This window comes from Quercus lobata, chromosome 3 (assembly GCF_001633185.2).
Source record: "Quercus lobata isolate SW786 chromosome 3, ValleyOak3.0 Primary Assembly, whole genome shotgun sequence".
Lineage (NCBI taxonomy): Eukaryota > Viridiplantae > Streptophyta > Magnoliopsida > Fagales > Fagaceae > Quercus > Quercus lobata.
The window spans coordinates 2,345,843-2,363,408 of record NC_044906.1 but is presented as its reverse complement, the minus strand read 5'-3'; positions in this window follow the sequence as shown (position 1 = coordinate 2,363,408).

Sequence of the window (17,566 nt, the reverse complement as noted above, 5' to 3'; positions counted from 1 at the left end):
AAGACTAAATTAGTAAATTTAACCTACAAATATTATATAACAAGTAACTATACAATGCAGCTCATTACTTAAGAAGCTACCTACAAAATTTCGTCTGAATCTTACTATTAATAAATATATGCAAGAATACAGTTTTGAGTAAGTGAACCTTACAAAATCCTATTGCAAATTTGGATTGCGATCGACCTAAATTACTCCATTAGTATAAGCCAAAAATGTCAGTTGATCACCTCTTGACAAGTTCAGAGCCTGCAATGCAAGTCAAGTGAGTAGAACAAGAGTTAGCACTCATTATGCAGACATAAATACAACCATTTCTCCACCATGTCATTTAGGGGGGAGGCTTAAAAACTCAACCCGCCATGGCTACTGACTTATGGGGGTTCAGGATTCTTACATTGATTGTTAAAAATAAAAAAGACCATAATCACTAGATAAAAAGTATTTTTGACATATGGTGAAGCTGATACTGGCAGTGCAGCAAAAAAGTAGCAAAGTCAACAATATTAGCCCACAGGTATTGTTTAGACAGGTCATTAAAAAAGCAAAGCCATGATCACTAATTGTTTTTTTTTTTTTTTTAAGAAGTAATAATGACCACTAATTGTAGTAAGAACAAAAAAAGTATTCACAAATTTTGTTCTTTACAAGCAACAAGATTCGTTTCTAAAACAAATTAAAAATGGAACAGGCTTGAAAATAATATGCAAAAAACAGAACAGGAATTATGTATTCTACAATTAACAACAGGTCACCAGGGCTTATTGAAAAATATAAGATGCTAAACTGGATGTTTCATGTAGAACACTTTTGGTAGGATCAGTTTAACAATACTTTTAGATAATTACTAACCAGATCCATAACAAGAAGCCAAGAATGAACTAAAATTCATCAAATATATAGGGCTCAAAGAAGAGTAAGAATTGGGAGGCGAGTACTAACCAGATATAATGGTTACCGTCGGTGGTCCAAGCTTCCATACAAATAGGGCAAAAGAGACCCTCGATTTCACTCCGATTCCACTCATTATCTTGCGAGCCATCGACGCTTCCCAGTCCGTTCAACGAACAAGCTTCTCCTCCTCCTCCTCTTCTTCTTCTTCTTCTTCGGTTTCGGAACCGGAATCGACTTGTAACGGGGCAAGTTGATCAACGTTTTGGAGATAGCGAGCGTAGTCTTCGACGTGGTCTGCCATTAGAGTTTCTTCGCGCGTGTGTGTGTGTGTGTGAGAGAGAAAGAGAGAGAGGGACTGTGCAAAAATTTTGGTCGTTTTGATTGGGAGTATTGGCGAAGCCGTTTTAAGAAATATATGAACCCTAAATTGGGAGCGCGCTTTTACGTTGCTGAAGGAATAGTTTTAGCCGTCTCCTAGAGCGCCTCGGATTGGAATTCCTAGTCCGATTTAGACTTGACTTCAGGGACTGCATCCTTATATATTGGACTGATAGGAGAGCTGTATTAGGCGTAAACAGAAGAAACGAAAAACACGATGGCTAAGGGTACCAGCAGGTTGAGACTCGGTCGAAGCCAAAAAAACATAAAAAACAAAGACAGCGAAGAAAAGCCTATGGGAATCATGGAAATCATCCCAGAAAGCATCTTAATGGAGATACTATCGAGGTTGCCGGCAAAAGAGATTTGCAACATTCGGATTGTGTCGAAATGCATAAACAAGATAACAAGAAAGCCAGAATTCGCAGCGAAACACGCTGCTAATGGCAACCTAGCGGGGTTCTTCTACCAGTGGCGAGAACCGCTTAGTCCTGATGATAGATATTACATTAATCACAAGTATGAGAATTATTATGATAATGAGTACAGACTCGTTAACGGTGAATTTCTAGGTGAACTTGAGTTTATTCCCCCAGGACTCGGTCTAGGAGACCCTGATGATGATGTTGTTCCTCTTTCAGATCCTTGTTTGAAGTTCTTAAAGCAGAAGGGAAAAAATAGCAACGAAGTGGTGGAGATTATTGATTCGTGTAATGGTCTCTTGCTTTGTTGCACCTACCAAGGGAAAAAGCATGTCACAACTTACTTTGTTTGTAATCCTCTCACAAAGGAACGTGTCTGTCTTCCTTATCCGCCTGCTAAAACTAAACCACAATCGCCATTCAAACGCCTCACCTTTGCTTTGCTCGCAGACACAACCACCGACTGTTACCTTGGATTTAAGGTGGTCTGTGTTATTAATAATAATAATCACAGACATGTTGGCGACACCCAATCTGAATTGGTCATTTTTTCGTGGGACACGGGTGAGTGGAAGGAATTTGATGACAGGCTTCCACCTTTTGCTTTGTGTGAACAAAGCATAATAGGTTCGAAGGTGGTAATTGACAATAAGCTTTTCTGGAATTGCTTTGAAGATCACATTCTTGTATGCCACCTAAACAAGAAGTCATCAAAGTCACAGTGTTGCTACCAGTTGATTGAGGCTCCGTGTCCTTTACGACAAGGAAGGACTCTGTGGAAAGCCAAGGACAACAAACTTCTCTGCTATAGCCTAGACGAGTTTAAATGTACGCTGTCTTCTCTGCTGTCTTTTTGGTCTCTTTGCTTCAATGATGAGTGGAAGCCAAATCAAAGTTGCTACAAGGAGCTTGAGATCTTAGCCGAAGATGAGTTATATGCAGCCACTAAGTGGATTAATAAAAAACGAGATTCAGATTCACGGGTTGCCCATAAGATTATAGGTTCCAAGCTTGAATCCAATTTCATTTATTTGTGGCAAGATGTGCATGATGAGCTTGTAAGATATGATGTTAAAGAGAGGGATTTCAAGACCTTGTCGGGTTTTGGTGCACCTACAACAAGTTGTATCTTGCCTTACATGCACAACTTTGCTCCTATTGCCCAGATAAATTTAGAGTTGGAAAAAGAGGTAGAGAGAAGCATGAATGATTTGAGTTTGGAGGATGAACCTGAGGAGTTGATGGCTCTGCGGAGGAGTCAGGCAAAAAAGAGGAACAATAGGAAAGCCAGAAGGAAAAATGCAGCTGCTTCACTTTCTCATTCAACCTGAAGAAGTAATGAAAATTTGTTGCTGGCTCTAATAATTAATATGTAGCAATTGCAATAATTTTTTTAATGAATTAGTTTTGATCTTGATATAGTAGCTCGAAGTAATTCTTTTGTTTTCCCTTTTCATGTTTAGCTTATCAGAATTTCATAGATGGTGATGTTATCTCAAATATACAATGAGAGATTATATATTATTATTTATGTTTAGAACAATTATATGTCATAAAATCTTCTCTCTCTCAATTATTTTTTAGAATTATGGTAAAATGATTAAATTTAATATTTTTTAATGGCTTGAACTTTTGAGAGAATCGATAGTTTGATATACTATCAAAGTATGAGATATTGAGTTCATCCCTGACTTTACTATATTTCTCAATGTTAAAAGTCCCACGTGTTGGACCCCACTTATTAAGAGGGGTTTAAGCATACACACGAAGAGAGTGTTACAACTATAGTTAAATGATTTTTTTTTTTTGAGAAAAACTATAGTTAAATGATTAAATTCACAATTTTCTAATACCTAACTTAAGCCTTCGAGCGAATAATTAATTTAACATTAGTAAGCGTACAACATTCCTACCCCTACCTTGTACTATAACAATATGTGTTTTATGTTTCATTTGTTTCAAAGTAAAATATTTGACGTATAAAAATTTTCAAGTACAAATCACTAAAATTGGCAGCTCAACCATTGAAGTTGTTGGTGTCGAAGGTCTGGTGGACCGGACCTCCGTTTCGACTGCCGAACTAGTAGCTTTGATGACCTAATTGCAGACATTGGCCGCCGAAATGGCAAATTTGGTGACTAGAATTGTGATTGGACAAGCGGAACAGCCACCTTCGACGACCTGACAAGTGGCACCAACAACCAAACCATTAGCACCGGTCACTAGAATGGCATCTCTAATGATCAAATTGTCGGCACCGGCTACCCAATGCAATGGACTGATGATCTAGCCACCAAATGGGAGGGAAGGCCACTGTGTGTTTTTGTAAAATGTTTTACCAAGTTTTTAAATTTAAGACATCTTAAAACTTTTTCCTTAGAATTTTACGGTAGAACGAAAAAAAATTGACAAGTTTAACCACATTTTACATACAAACAAACATATGAAAATAGGAAAACATTTTACTTCAAAATAAACTCTGCTAGGCAACTTGGCTTGTAACATATTTGGCTTTAAGACAAGATTTATTTTGTAAGTCTTTGGTAAATTGGGAGAAATTGAAAACTTTTGACAGAAACATAACAGCAGAGAATATTCCTAGATATATGATACCTAAAATTCTAATTGGATTGTTATTATCACTTGCTATTTTTGTGACATTGTTGGCAACCTTCCTCTTGACATAAAAAATATTTCCTCGGTGTCTATTATGCCAGTGTGCTGTGTTTCACATGTTTGCTGATTATAGCTATTCCAAATTCGGCACTGGACATACAGTTTTATATTTGAAATTTTGAATGCGCTTTTTTCTTGGTGACAGTGAATGCACTTTTTTACAATTATAAATTTTAAAATTACTTTCCTATTATGGATTTTCCTTTAATTTCCTTTTTTAATTTAAAAACTTGACTAAATCTCCTCATTTAAGAGCTAAACATTTTGAACGGAAATTTATTGGCATTAATGTCCCTTAGAAAAGATTCAATCACTTATTAAAAACTTTCCTAATACAAATGTCAACTTTCCTATACAGTGAATTTTACTATCTATAGTTTTAGAATGTTTAGATCTTATATTCTTAAGTTTTAGAATTTGGGGTGTAAAATTCGTACACCCTAAACTTTAGGGGCTAAATTTTAAAATTTGAACCTTTAAGGTGTAAAATCTGACACCCCTTTATCCTTTTTACGTTTTAGGAGCAAAGTTAGAATTTTGTCAACAAACATTGCCTTTTACCTAGCTTTGTTCTCTACTTTTTTTGGCTATTAATTCCTAGACTTTGGGCCATAACCATAAGATTCGAGCTTTCAATATGGTATCAATTATCAAGTACTAACAATTATTAGAGAATAATGATTATGATTATATATATATATATATATATATATGTTAATAGCCTTCACTTATTATAATCATGCCTAGAAGTCTAATGTTATATACTTATATTCAGTGGTAAAGCCAGAAAATGGTAAGTTTCGGTCCATGAACCTGCTCATGGATAATGCTCATTTTATCATTAGAGGGCTGGGTTATTGGGTTGGGTTTATTGGGCTACCCATGAGCTTGTGTTAGCATTTTATTTTATTATTCTTTTTTTATAATTTTTTTAAGGAAAGAATTAAAGAATTTCAAAACTTATTTTAACTTTTTACACCCAAACCTGTTTAATTTTTTTTGGAAAAATACTAGAGATAAAAACTTTTTTTACAAACTGCTGATGTGGTGAGTAATTATTGGTAAAAAAAAAAAAAAATTATTAGTGGGCTCAAATGAGAGCCAGTAAGAAGTTGGTCAACAACTGTTTGTAAAATTGTTGGACTGTAGCATTTTTTTTTTTTTTTGGTATCTTTTAATGTAAAAAAAAAAAAAAAAATGCAACTGTTAATTGAAAGTTGCTAGGCTACTAAAAAAATATGTATTTAGTAAACAAATTTAACATGATCGCTTTAAGTATCTTAGTAGTCAGGGGTTGCTCTTAAAGAATTCCTCCATCATGTCTTAGAATGCCAATAATTTGTTCTAAACAACATTTTATTTTTGTAGTTTTATATTTATTAAAATTTAACTAGGAACAAAAGTAAAAAGTAAAAGTTTTAGTATTTTTTTTGGCATTTCATTTTCAAGTTTATTTGATCTAAAAAGTAAATTATTCACATTACCAAATTTTAAACAAAATAATTATATGATATATCCCTTTTACCTAGGGTCAAGTGGGTCGCTATTTCTTGTAGTGGCGAATCTATTGGAAATATCAATGACTAAACTCCAATTAGGAATTAATAGCCATTCATGTCATAAGTTTTCACTTACATGCTTATAAATTTCCAAAATATGTCATCTCCTGAATGCTCATTTATCATGTGTGCGTTTTAAGTTCTTGCTTATGCATGCTTGCCCCAAAAACACGATGGCAGCAAACACGGATCCAATCTTCCTTAAGCTTGGGTAGTCGTTGGTGAATCTACCACCCTATTGCTTAGTATAAACTTCGTTCCTCATCACTTAGATCAATGCAATGCTCCTTCCATAACAGATTAGGAGGTGTAACATTCTAATTTCTGAAGAACCCAAAACCTACCGTATGCTTGTACGTAAAATCTCATTTAAAACCTTTTCCTAGGTTGGTCCAATCCATAATGCATGGAATGACTTTTCATTTAGCCGGTGGTCAAGGATCGATCATACCAAGACTCCTACCCAATCACAGTTGAAAAACCAATAAATCAATAATGAAAATTTCTGTTTCATGATTTATGCTTCTTACCATGCATTATATGATTGATAATCAAACTTGTCACCCATTGACTGTCCCTAACCTACAATCTCTTCTTTCTTTTTTCATTTTTTTTTTTTCATTAACATATTGAAAACTCAATAATTCGTTGCTCCCTAGCCTTCAACGATATATATATTTGTTTGGGGTAGACTTTATATCCCATTATCATTATATTATTGGGCCCTTCTTTTTGTTTTTTTTTTTTTTTTTTTTATAAGAATATTATTCGGCCCTTAAGTGAACTATATGGCCTTTAACTTATTTATTTAACAAAAATAATGTCACATTCTGAATTATAAACCTGCACTACAAGACAATATATTATAAAAATTTCTCTTGCAAACAAATTTCTTTTCTAATAAGTATGACAAAAAATTAATCTTGTAAACAAATCATGTAGTTCATATTTCACATAACTAATTTTAATTTTTCAAGATTATGGATTATGAAAAGCAGGTTCTCCCAAAGCCCATAATTGAAAATGGCCCAATAATATGAGTGGAGGTTGATTTATTCAATCAAGCGAGTTTGGGTGCCTAATACCTTTTTAATCACATTTCAAAGTCCACACTTTTGATGTATGTGTTAGTTTAAATTAATTAAAACTCGCCATTTTTTAATAAATCAATATAATATTAAATGAATACCGATTTTTGCATATAAAATGAATATTGATATATATATTTTTTTTTGTGAGAAACAAAAATGATTAGGTTTAATCTTGTTTAAAAAAATTCAATTAATTAGGTTTGTTCATTTTTACCATTCTCTAATTTATATAACACTAACACTCTCAACTTTGCTTACAATTCAATTTCATTCAATCTAGTCCTCTAACTTTTAACTTAATTCAATTCAGCAACTCCATTAGAAAATTTTCTTTAAGTGTCCCAAGCTGATGTGGTTTTGCTTTTCTTTCAATTTTCTAAACTAAGAAAAAAGCCCAATAAAAAAAAATGTTTATATATATATTCAATCTGAAAAACGACCTGATAAATCTCATAATAAACCAATTAATTTGATGGTATATATTTTCAACCTGATCGAACAGATTCTAAAACAAAGGTAAAAGCATCACAATGCTGACGCAAAAATTCCAACAAATCATCCAGTAAATCAAAATGGACCTTGTCAAACACCAATAAAAAAATCAGATTCCATTTCATAGAGTTCCTTTAAAATATTTCAGGCACGCACCACTAAATACGATAGACTTGAAGGCAATGTGGAAATTAAAGTAAAAAAATAACCCCAAGCAATATAATTGAGGAAATAAAAATTTACGCAAGCACCTAAAAAATCAACCACACAAAAACACACTAAATTAAATTTTTAAGTTTCCAAGTCACAATAGAGAAGTCTGGATGGTACATGATGACATGATTGATTGGTTGATTGGGCCAAGAAGCATAAATCCTAATTCTTGCGTTCAAACAATCAAATGAATAGCCGAGATCGGCCTAACCCAATACGTGGGCCCAATAACCCATATATCATAGACTAAATCGGTATCCATTTAGCCTAAGGCCAGCTGGGCTTTATGCTTTAAGAGGAAGGGTGGGCTTGACTGAAATGGGAGTAAGATGACAACATAAAGTCGTTTAGTTTTTCTTTTTAACCTACTAAAGATAAAACAAGTTGAATATCTGAAACCTAGATTGGAAAAAACAAGCTATGAAAATTAAAATAACTTGACAGTGATGCTGAATTTTAAATAGAGAATTTGGCAAACAATTAACGACCTTGAGGCATTGGGGTCTGTGACAGTGGCGGCGCCACATGGTGTGCAGGGGGTTCATTGCCTTGTGACTTTTTTTTTTAATAAATTTTTTTACATATAACGTTTTAAAATATTTTTGTTTTGAATACCTTAAAATAAAATTTTGAACCCCTTAATTAAGTCCAAAGAACAAATCAATTCAATACTAAAATTTATCTTGGCCTTTTTAAACAAAAAGAAAAAACCCAACATCAAACCAATTTGATATAAAGGGTCCGTTTGGATTGAGCTTATTGTTACTGAAACTGAAAACTGAAAACTGAAAACACTGTAGTAAAATAAATTTTAAATGTGTAAATAGTACCGTGGGACCCAATTTTAATATTTTTTAATACTTGAACAGCATCAACACAGTACGTGAACAGTACATTTACTGTTCATAACAGTAAAATTTGTCTCCCAAAGTCAACAAATGCGGGCAAAAAAAAAAAAAAAAAAAAGAAAACGTGAACTGGAGAAAACGCAGACGCACAGATGCGGAGCCCAAACGCCCTCAAAATCTGAAGAAAAAAAAATAGCTAGTCCAACAACAAAAATTAGTAATTTGTTGATCTTAAATCTCAGAAAAAGACAATTAAATGAGCTGTAAAGTATAAACACTAAAATAAATTCAAGTGTGAGATAGTGGAAGTGGGACGTGAGACAATGAAGACTGAAGACTTTTTTTTAATGATTGTATTGTTGCGTTGAATTCTTAATAGAGTAATGTAAAAAACACGACAAAATTCTTCTTAATGAATTACAAAGACCTATAAGTTGTCACAATTGAGTTCAATTGTTAAATAAAAGAATTGAAAATAGTAACACCAAAAACTAATAAATAACGAATTAAAGTATTCTAAGTAATAATAATTAAAATTCACTTAAAAACAATAACTAATCACTTTATTATAGTAATAGAGAATACAGAATAGATAATTTACAAGATTTAATCTTAGCAATAATAATTAATATCTTCATTATACTAGGAAAACATATGCCCAATGAATTTATAATTTATCTTTAATTCTTTTGCTAATACTATGAATAAAATTTTGATAAGGAAATCACATATACCGCAAGATTTATCTCCTAGTTAAGACTTATCATCTAAAAGAACTCGTGTTGACTTAAAAAAATCTTCCTTTGGATCATAGGTTACAAAAGATCTTATCAATATTATCATAATGATCAAGATGAAAAAAAATTATTTACTAAGAGCTCCTTATCAACGTTTTCAACACAAATTTGAAAGATCCCCCTAAAAAATATTCTTAAAGTCGCCACTGGTCTGTGATACTTGATGGTGGCTGTGGATCCATTTTAATCCGCTGATGCCAACCGTTGAAGCTACCTGACACCTCCACAATCTCTCCCTCCCCAAAGTATTGAATCTGAACCTAAAAACAACAGGGGAATTAATCAATCACATTCAGCAGGCATATGGTTTCAACCAAAGTCCAAGCAGATTCCAATTTCATGTTGCTGACACATTGTGTCAGTTAAAAGGTATACAAACAATAATTGGAATGGATAGTTCTGATGTGAAAATGTAATATAATATCACTACTTTTATATCTTGCTTCTTATATGCTTCTATAATATCTATATTTTGAACCATCAATTTCATTTTCCATATTGTGTGTCAACATATCCACTGTGTGATTGATGCATGTCTACATTTACAACAAGAGTCCAAGTTTGCTGGAGAGCTACTTGAATGTGTCGTGCTACATTAAGATTTTCTTTCCACTAGACTTCCATTCAGACTTGTTTCACCATTTGTTGGAGGCATCAACTGGGGAATCCAAAAATACTCTCAATTTGTGGTTTCTAGTTCATGCATAATAAAGAGCTTGGAAGAGTATTGTAATTTGTAAGAGGAAGTATTCCAACAAAGTATCCTTCAATTCCAGCAATATAAGCATAAATCATGAAAGTTGATTGCTGCCTTGCATATTCAGAAACAAACCCAGACACTGCAGTGACTGCGCTGTGACTGTATACACACATTCACACACACAAAATCAGTCCAAGCAAAATGTTATGTGCAGTACCTCTTCTAGTCCTGAAAGACTTCCTTCAGCAGCTTGTAATTCTGCATCTTTTTCTGAGATAAGCTTTTGGGCTTTGCTGATTTTTGCTTCAGCCTTGGTTTGCAGATTAGACAAAGCAAGTTGGCTAGAAGTGAAATGCAAAAATAAAATACGTAGTTATTGCATCAAAAACTGCATTTCTAAAAGTTAAGATTTCATGTCTCTTTGAACTATGAATATTTATTTGAAGAAATGTATATCTTCAGTTGACTAAATATGTTCCTATAATTTATGAAATCCATGGAGACCACGCATTGGGATATAGGAAAAAATCAGATGTTAACTTAATCCTTCTTATACTTATATTTTGCAGTAGTAATATCTTTACTTTGTTTTTCCTGCAGTGCCCTTTTTAGTTAGATCTTGTAAGCAAGATGGCTCCTAGAACTTATGCCTCTGGTGAAGGTGCAACAATTTTTTGAGGATTATTATGATAATGAGTACAGACTCATTAAGGGTGAATTTCTAGGTGACCTTGAGTTTATTCCCCCAGGACTAGGTCTAGGAGACCCTGATGATGATGTCGTTACTCTTTCAGATCCTTGTTTGAAGTTCTTAAAGTAGAAGGGAAAAAATAACAACAAGGTGGTGGAGATTATTGATTCCTGTAATGGTCTCTTGCTTTATTGCACCTACCTAGGGAAAAAGCATGTCACAACTTACTTTGTCTGTAATCCTCTCACAAACAAACGTGTCTACCTTCCTTATTCGCCTACTAAAGCTAAACAACAATCACCATCCAAACGCCTTACCTTTGCTTTGCTCGCAGACACAACCATTAACTGTTACCTTGGATTTAAGGTGGTCTGTGTTTTTAATAATAATCACAGACGTGTTGGCGACACCCAATCTGGATTGTTCATTTTTTCGTGGGACACGAGCAAGTGGAAGGAATTTGATGACAGGCTTCCAACTTTTGCTTTGTGTGAACAAAGCATAATAGGTTCGATGCCACCTAAACAATAAGTCATCAAAGTCATAGTGTTGCTACCAGTTGATTGAGGCTCTGTGTTATCTACGACAAGGAAGGTCTCTGTGGAAAGCCAAGGACAACAAGCTTCTCTGCTATAGCCTAGAGGGGTTTAAATGTATGTTGTCTTCTCTGCAGTCTTTTTGGTCTCTTTGCTACAATGATGAGTGGAAGCCAAATCAAAGTTGCTGCAAGGAGCTTGAGATCTTGGCTGAAGATGTGTTATATGCAGCCACTAAGTGGATTAATAAAAAATGAGGTTCAGATTCACGGGTTGCCCATAAGATTATAGGTTCCAAGCTTGAATCCAATTTCATTTATTTATGGCAAGATGTGCATGATGAGCTTGTAAGATATGATGTTAAACAGAGGGATTTCAAGACCTTGTGGGGTTTTGGTGCACCTACAACAAGTTGTGTCTTGCCTTACATGTCCTATTGCCCAGATAAATTTAGAGTTGGAAAAAGAGGTAAAGAGAAGCATGAATGATTTGAGTTTGGAGGATGATCTCAAGGAGTTGAGACGTGTCCTGTAATGGTCTCTTGCTTTGTTGCACCTACCAAGGGAAAATGTATGTCACAACTTACTTCGTTTGTAATCCTCTCACAAATGAACGTTTTTGCCTTCCTTATCTGCCTGCTAAAGCTAAACCACAATCACCATCCAAACGCCTCACCTTTGTTTTGCTCGCAGACACAACCATCAACTGTTAAAATTAATTTAATATTTGATTGATTTATTAAAATTAAAGGGTGAATTTAGATTAATTTAAACTATCAAAAATAAATAAATAAATAAATAAAAACACAGCTCCTATATCAGAAGGCACCCAAGCTTAACCCAATTAGGAAGAATAGTTTTAGACGTGTCCTAGAGCGCCTTAAATTGAAAATTCCCAGTACGATTGAGAATCGACTTCAGGGATTGTATCCTTATATATTGGACTGATAGGAGCGCAATACTAGGTGTAAAAAGAAGAAATGAAAAACACGATGGCTAAGGGTACCAGGTTGAAACTCGATCGAAGCCAAAAAAACATTAAATAAATAAATAAATAAAAACAAAGACAGCGAAGAAAAGCCTATGGGAATCATGGAAATCATCCCAAAAAGCATCTTAATGGAGATACTGTCAAGGTTAACGGCAAAAGAGATTGGCAACATTCGGATTGTGTCGAAAGGCATAAAAAAGATAACAAGAAAGCCAGAATTCGCAGCAAAACACGCTGTTAATGGCAACTTGGCGGGGTTCTTCTACCAGTGGCAAGAATTGCTTAGTCCTGATGGTAGATATTACATTAATCATAAGTATAAGGATTATTATGATAATGAGTACAGACTCATTAACGGTGAATTTCTAGGTGACCTTGAGTTTATTCCCCTAGGACTAGGTCTAGAAGGCCCTGATGATGATGTTGCTACTCTTTCAGATCCTTGTTTGAAGTTCTTAAAGTAGAAGGGAAAAAATAGCAACGAGGTGGTGAAGATTATTGATTCCTATAATGGTCTCTTGCTTTGTTGCACCTACCTAGGGAAAAAGCATGTCACAACTTACTTCGTTTGTAATCCTCTCACAAACGAACATGTCTACCTTCCTTATTCACCTGCTAAAGCTGAACCACAATCACCATCCAAACGCCTCACCTTTGCTTTCTTGTAGACACAACCGCTAACTGTTACCTTGGATTTAAGGTGGTTTGTGTTTTTAATAATAATCACAGACGTGTTGGCGACACCCAATCTAGATTGTTCATTTTTTCGTGGGACACGGGCGAGTGGAAGGAATTTGATGACAGGCTTCCACCTTTTGCTTTGTGTGAACAAAGCATAATAGGTTTGAAGGTGGTAATTGACAAGAAGCTTTTCTGGAATTGCTTTGAAGATCAAATTCTTGTATACCACCTAAACAAGAAGTCATCAAAGTCATTGTGTTGCTACCCGTTGATTGGGGCTCCGTGTTCTCTACGACAAGGAAGGTCTCTGTGGAAAGCCAAGGACAACAAGCTTCTCTGCTATAGCCTAGAGGGGTTTGAATGTACGCTGTCTTCTTTACAATCTTTTTGGTCTCTTTGCTACAATGATGAGTGGAAGCCAAATCAAAGTACTGCAAGGATGTTGAGATCTTGGTTGAAGATGTGTTATATACAGCCACTAAGTGGATTAATAAAAAATGAGGTTCAGATTCACGAGCTGCCCATAAGATTATAGGTTCCAAGCCTGAATCCAATTTCATTTATTTGTGGCATGATGTGCATGATGAGCTTGTAAGATATGATGTTAAAAAGAGGGATTTCATGACCTTGTGGGGTTTTGGTGCACCTACAACAAGTTGTGTCTTGCCTTACATGCACAACTTTGCTCTTATTGCCCACATAAATTTAGAGTTATGCTAAAATATAAAAATGCTGACTTCGAAGCAACATCTAAAAAATATAACATTAATCCCCTACCACTTGTGCTAAATGCTGACTTCGAAGTAACAGTTGACATTGGAATGGCTAGGATATCCCTTGCAATACGTTGCAAAGTAGGATACTTAGGTCCATTAAATTTCCACCATGCCAAAATATCAAACTCCAAAGTTCTTGGCATTAGATGATCTTCAAGGTAATGCTCCAACTCCAATTTAATATTCTCATCTTTTTTTTTTTTTTTTTTTTTTCCTGACTAAGATATCTTTCAAAGTCCATAAGGGAGTCATCAACTTGTGAATTCTCACTTACACAAGTGCCACGAGTACCTTCCCTACCCATTCTCCCAGAAGTTTAGTCACGAATCATTTCATAACAAGTATCTCTAACCTTTTGAATTTCATTTTCAACTTCATCACCATAAATAAGAGGAAAATAATATTCCAACAATTCAATCTTATATCTTGGGTCTAAAATAGTTGCCACAACCATAACACCATGAATCACATTTCAATAACAGTCAAATTTTTCTAACATTTTAAATGCCATACTCCTAATCATATCACTTGGGCTTGTGAACCAAGAATTCAAAGCTATTTTTATTTCACACACCTTAGGGAAAAAAAAGATTAGCTGTAGGAAATGAGGTACCTGAGAATAGCTCTGTAACCTTGTAAAATAATGCCAGTCTCTCACATATACTACTTGCCATTTCCCATTCTTCCTCTTTTGGAGTGCACTTATAAGATGACTCCCTTTGGCTCAATTGAAAAAAGACATCTCGATACTCTATAGCAGTAGAAAGCATAAGATAAGTAGAGTTCCAGCGAGTCTTACTATCAAGGGCTAGTTCTTTGGTACATTCAACATGTAATTATCGAGCCGTATCTGTAAACCGTTGCCTTCTTTTTGTTGATCCAGTCCAAAATCCCACTCTCACGAACCTTCTCAATGCATAATCCAATAACATTCAAACCATCCTGAACAATCATATTAAGAACATTTGCTGCACAACGCATATGCAACATTGATCCACGCATAACAAGTGTACTACGTTGAAGCTTGTCTAGTATAATATTTATAACTGCATCATTGGTACTGCAATTGTCCACTGTCATAGTAGATAACTTCCTATCAATGTTCCATTCCAACAAGGTTTGTAAAAGGACATCAGAAAGCACTTTTTTTGTATGTGGAGATGGTACATAAATAAACCTAAAATAAGATATTTAAATTATTATAACTAACAGTGAAATAAGTTCATACAATATTTGAAAAGAATTTAAATTAAAAAAATAAATATATACGTAAAAAAATGTACCTCATAACTCGGCTTTATAATCTCCACAAATCTTCAATGAAGTGTGCCGTTACAACCATAAACCCTCGCTTTTTGTTTTGTGAAGTCCACATATCAGTGGTAATAGCAATTCTATTGCGATTCTTTTCTATTTTATGCATTGATTTCTCCCTTTCATGATCATAGATGCCCATAATGTCCTTCTTGATTGTGTTCCTACAAACCATCTTGAATAATGGTTGAAGAGAAGTTGAATATCTTCTAAAGCCAATGTGATAAACTATAGAAAGGGGATACTCATGCAAGATGATCATACGAGCAAGTTCTTTTCTTGATTCATCTTGATCAAAATGATAAGCATTCACACCTGCCATTGAGTCCACATTATGTTGATCCGTCACCAAAATATTTTGTTTCATATCCCTTATATCCTTAAACTTTTTCCTAGGACATATTTTTAAGTGGTCATGCAAATGTCTAGTACCATTTTTAGACCCCCCCTACAAGCAATCTTGTACAATAGTTGCACTCAGCTTTGTCTTTCCCATCAACTTTCATTTTCTTAAAATGATTCCACACAACTGATTTCAACCTCCCTCGTTCCTCAGTTATCTCATAGTTAGGTTGGGCTTTGGCATCTTCCGGCCTATCCAACGGAGTTGAACAAGTGGTTGTATTATCTTTATCTACCATCATTGGAGATTGATGGCTACCAATGGGTGTGATAGATGGATTGGAGCTACCATTGTTTTCACTTGAAGTCATTCTTAAAAAAATTGTTTATGATAATTTATTAACTTAGCAATCATAAAAAAGTAATATAAATACACCAAAACCTAAGCCAGAAGTCTCCAATACAAACAATGTAGAACAATATAAAAGATAAACTTATATCACTTATGAAAAAATTCAAGTAAATTAAATTGTGTGATGCTTTCACACATTTTAAGGAAAAATTATGTGGATAGAACGATATAGATATAAGTATTTAACCACATTAACAAAGATAAAGTCTTTAAGATTATCAATTAAATAATTTTCAAAAACTGTGCCTCTATCACATAGTAATTAGTAAAGAAAAAAATAAGTTGGATATGAAAATACAAATTTAACCCAATATACACAATCAAATCCAACTGTGGGGCCGAATATATCAACAACACTAAAAGACAAATATATTATAGTCATTTGTTTGAAAAACATGAAACAATGTGCCAAATTTTTTTTTTTTTTTGAAACATTTGGAACATGATAAGAAACATACCTATTGCCTACTGGAAGCACTAAGTGAGTAAGTGACCGGCCTTTTTTTTTCCTTTCAACTGTGCTCCTTTAATAGCTACAAACAAAAATACTAATTTTAGATAGAAAAAAAGAACCAAAATTCAAACTGAAAAAAGCAGATTTAAGAAAGACTAATGTCTTGGACTTGGAGACTTGGAGTGGAGTTTGGCTTAAAATTGAAAAACATGTATAGGCTATAGAGAAGGGAGAAGGGTTAGCGGCAATAGCAGTAGGTTTAGAATAAAAAATATTTTATCTAATGTCTTGTGTTTCACTTTAAATATTAGTGATTTAGGGTTTACTAAATTTACAATTATAGTCCTTATTAGCGCAGGGCGGGGATGAGGCGGGGCGGGGATAAAAATACTAAACCCATCCCCGCCCCGGGATGCGGGGACAAAATATTGCCCCATCCCTGCCCCACCACCTTTGCGGGGCGGGGAAAACTCGTGCGGTGCGAGGCTGGGCGAATCAAAACAGAGCGGGGCAAAATTGCTATCCCTAAGTATAATGTTATATTTATATGCAGTGGCGAAGTCAGAAAATGAAAATAGCAAGCTTCAGCCCATGAACCTACCCATAGATAATGCTTATTTTATCTTTAGCGAGCTAGGTTATTGGGTTGGACCTATTGGGCTACCCATAAGCTTGTATTAGCATTTTATTTTATTATTCTTTATAAGGAAAGTATAATTTTTTTAAGGGAATAATCAAATTATTTTTTTAAGGAAAGAATTAAAGAATTTCAAAACTTATTTTAACTTTTTACCGTCAATCCTATTTAATTTTTTTTTTGGGAAATACTAGAGATAAAAACTTTTTTTACAAAAACTTTCACAAACTGTTTATATAGTGAGTGATTATTGGTAAAAAAAAAAAAAATGATGTTATTGGTGGGTTCAAATGAGAACTAGTAAGAAGTTGGCCAATAATAGTTTGTAAAAATGTTGTAAAATAGTTTGTGACTTGTAGCATTTTTTATGGAAACTTTTAAATATATATATATATATATATATATTTATATTAAGGCTTTAAATGGTTTTTTATATTCATTTTTCTATCTTTTAATGTAAAAAAAATGCAAATGTTAATTTAAAGTTGTTAGGCTGCTAGAAAAATATAAATTTAGTAAACTAAATTTAAAATGATCATTTTAAGTATCTTAAGTAGTTAGGGGTTGCTCTTAAGAATTCCTCCATCATGTCTTAGAATGCCAATAATTTGTTCTAAACAACATTTTATTTATGTAGTTTTATATTTATTAAAATTTAACTAG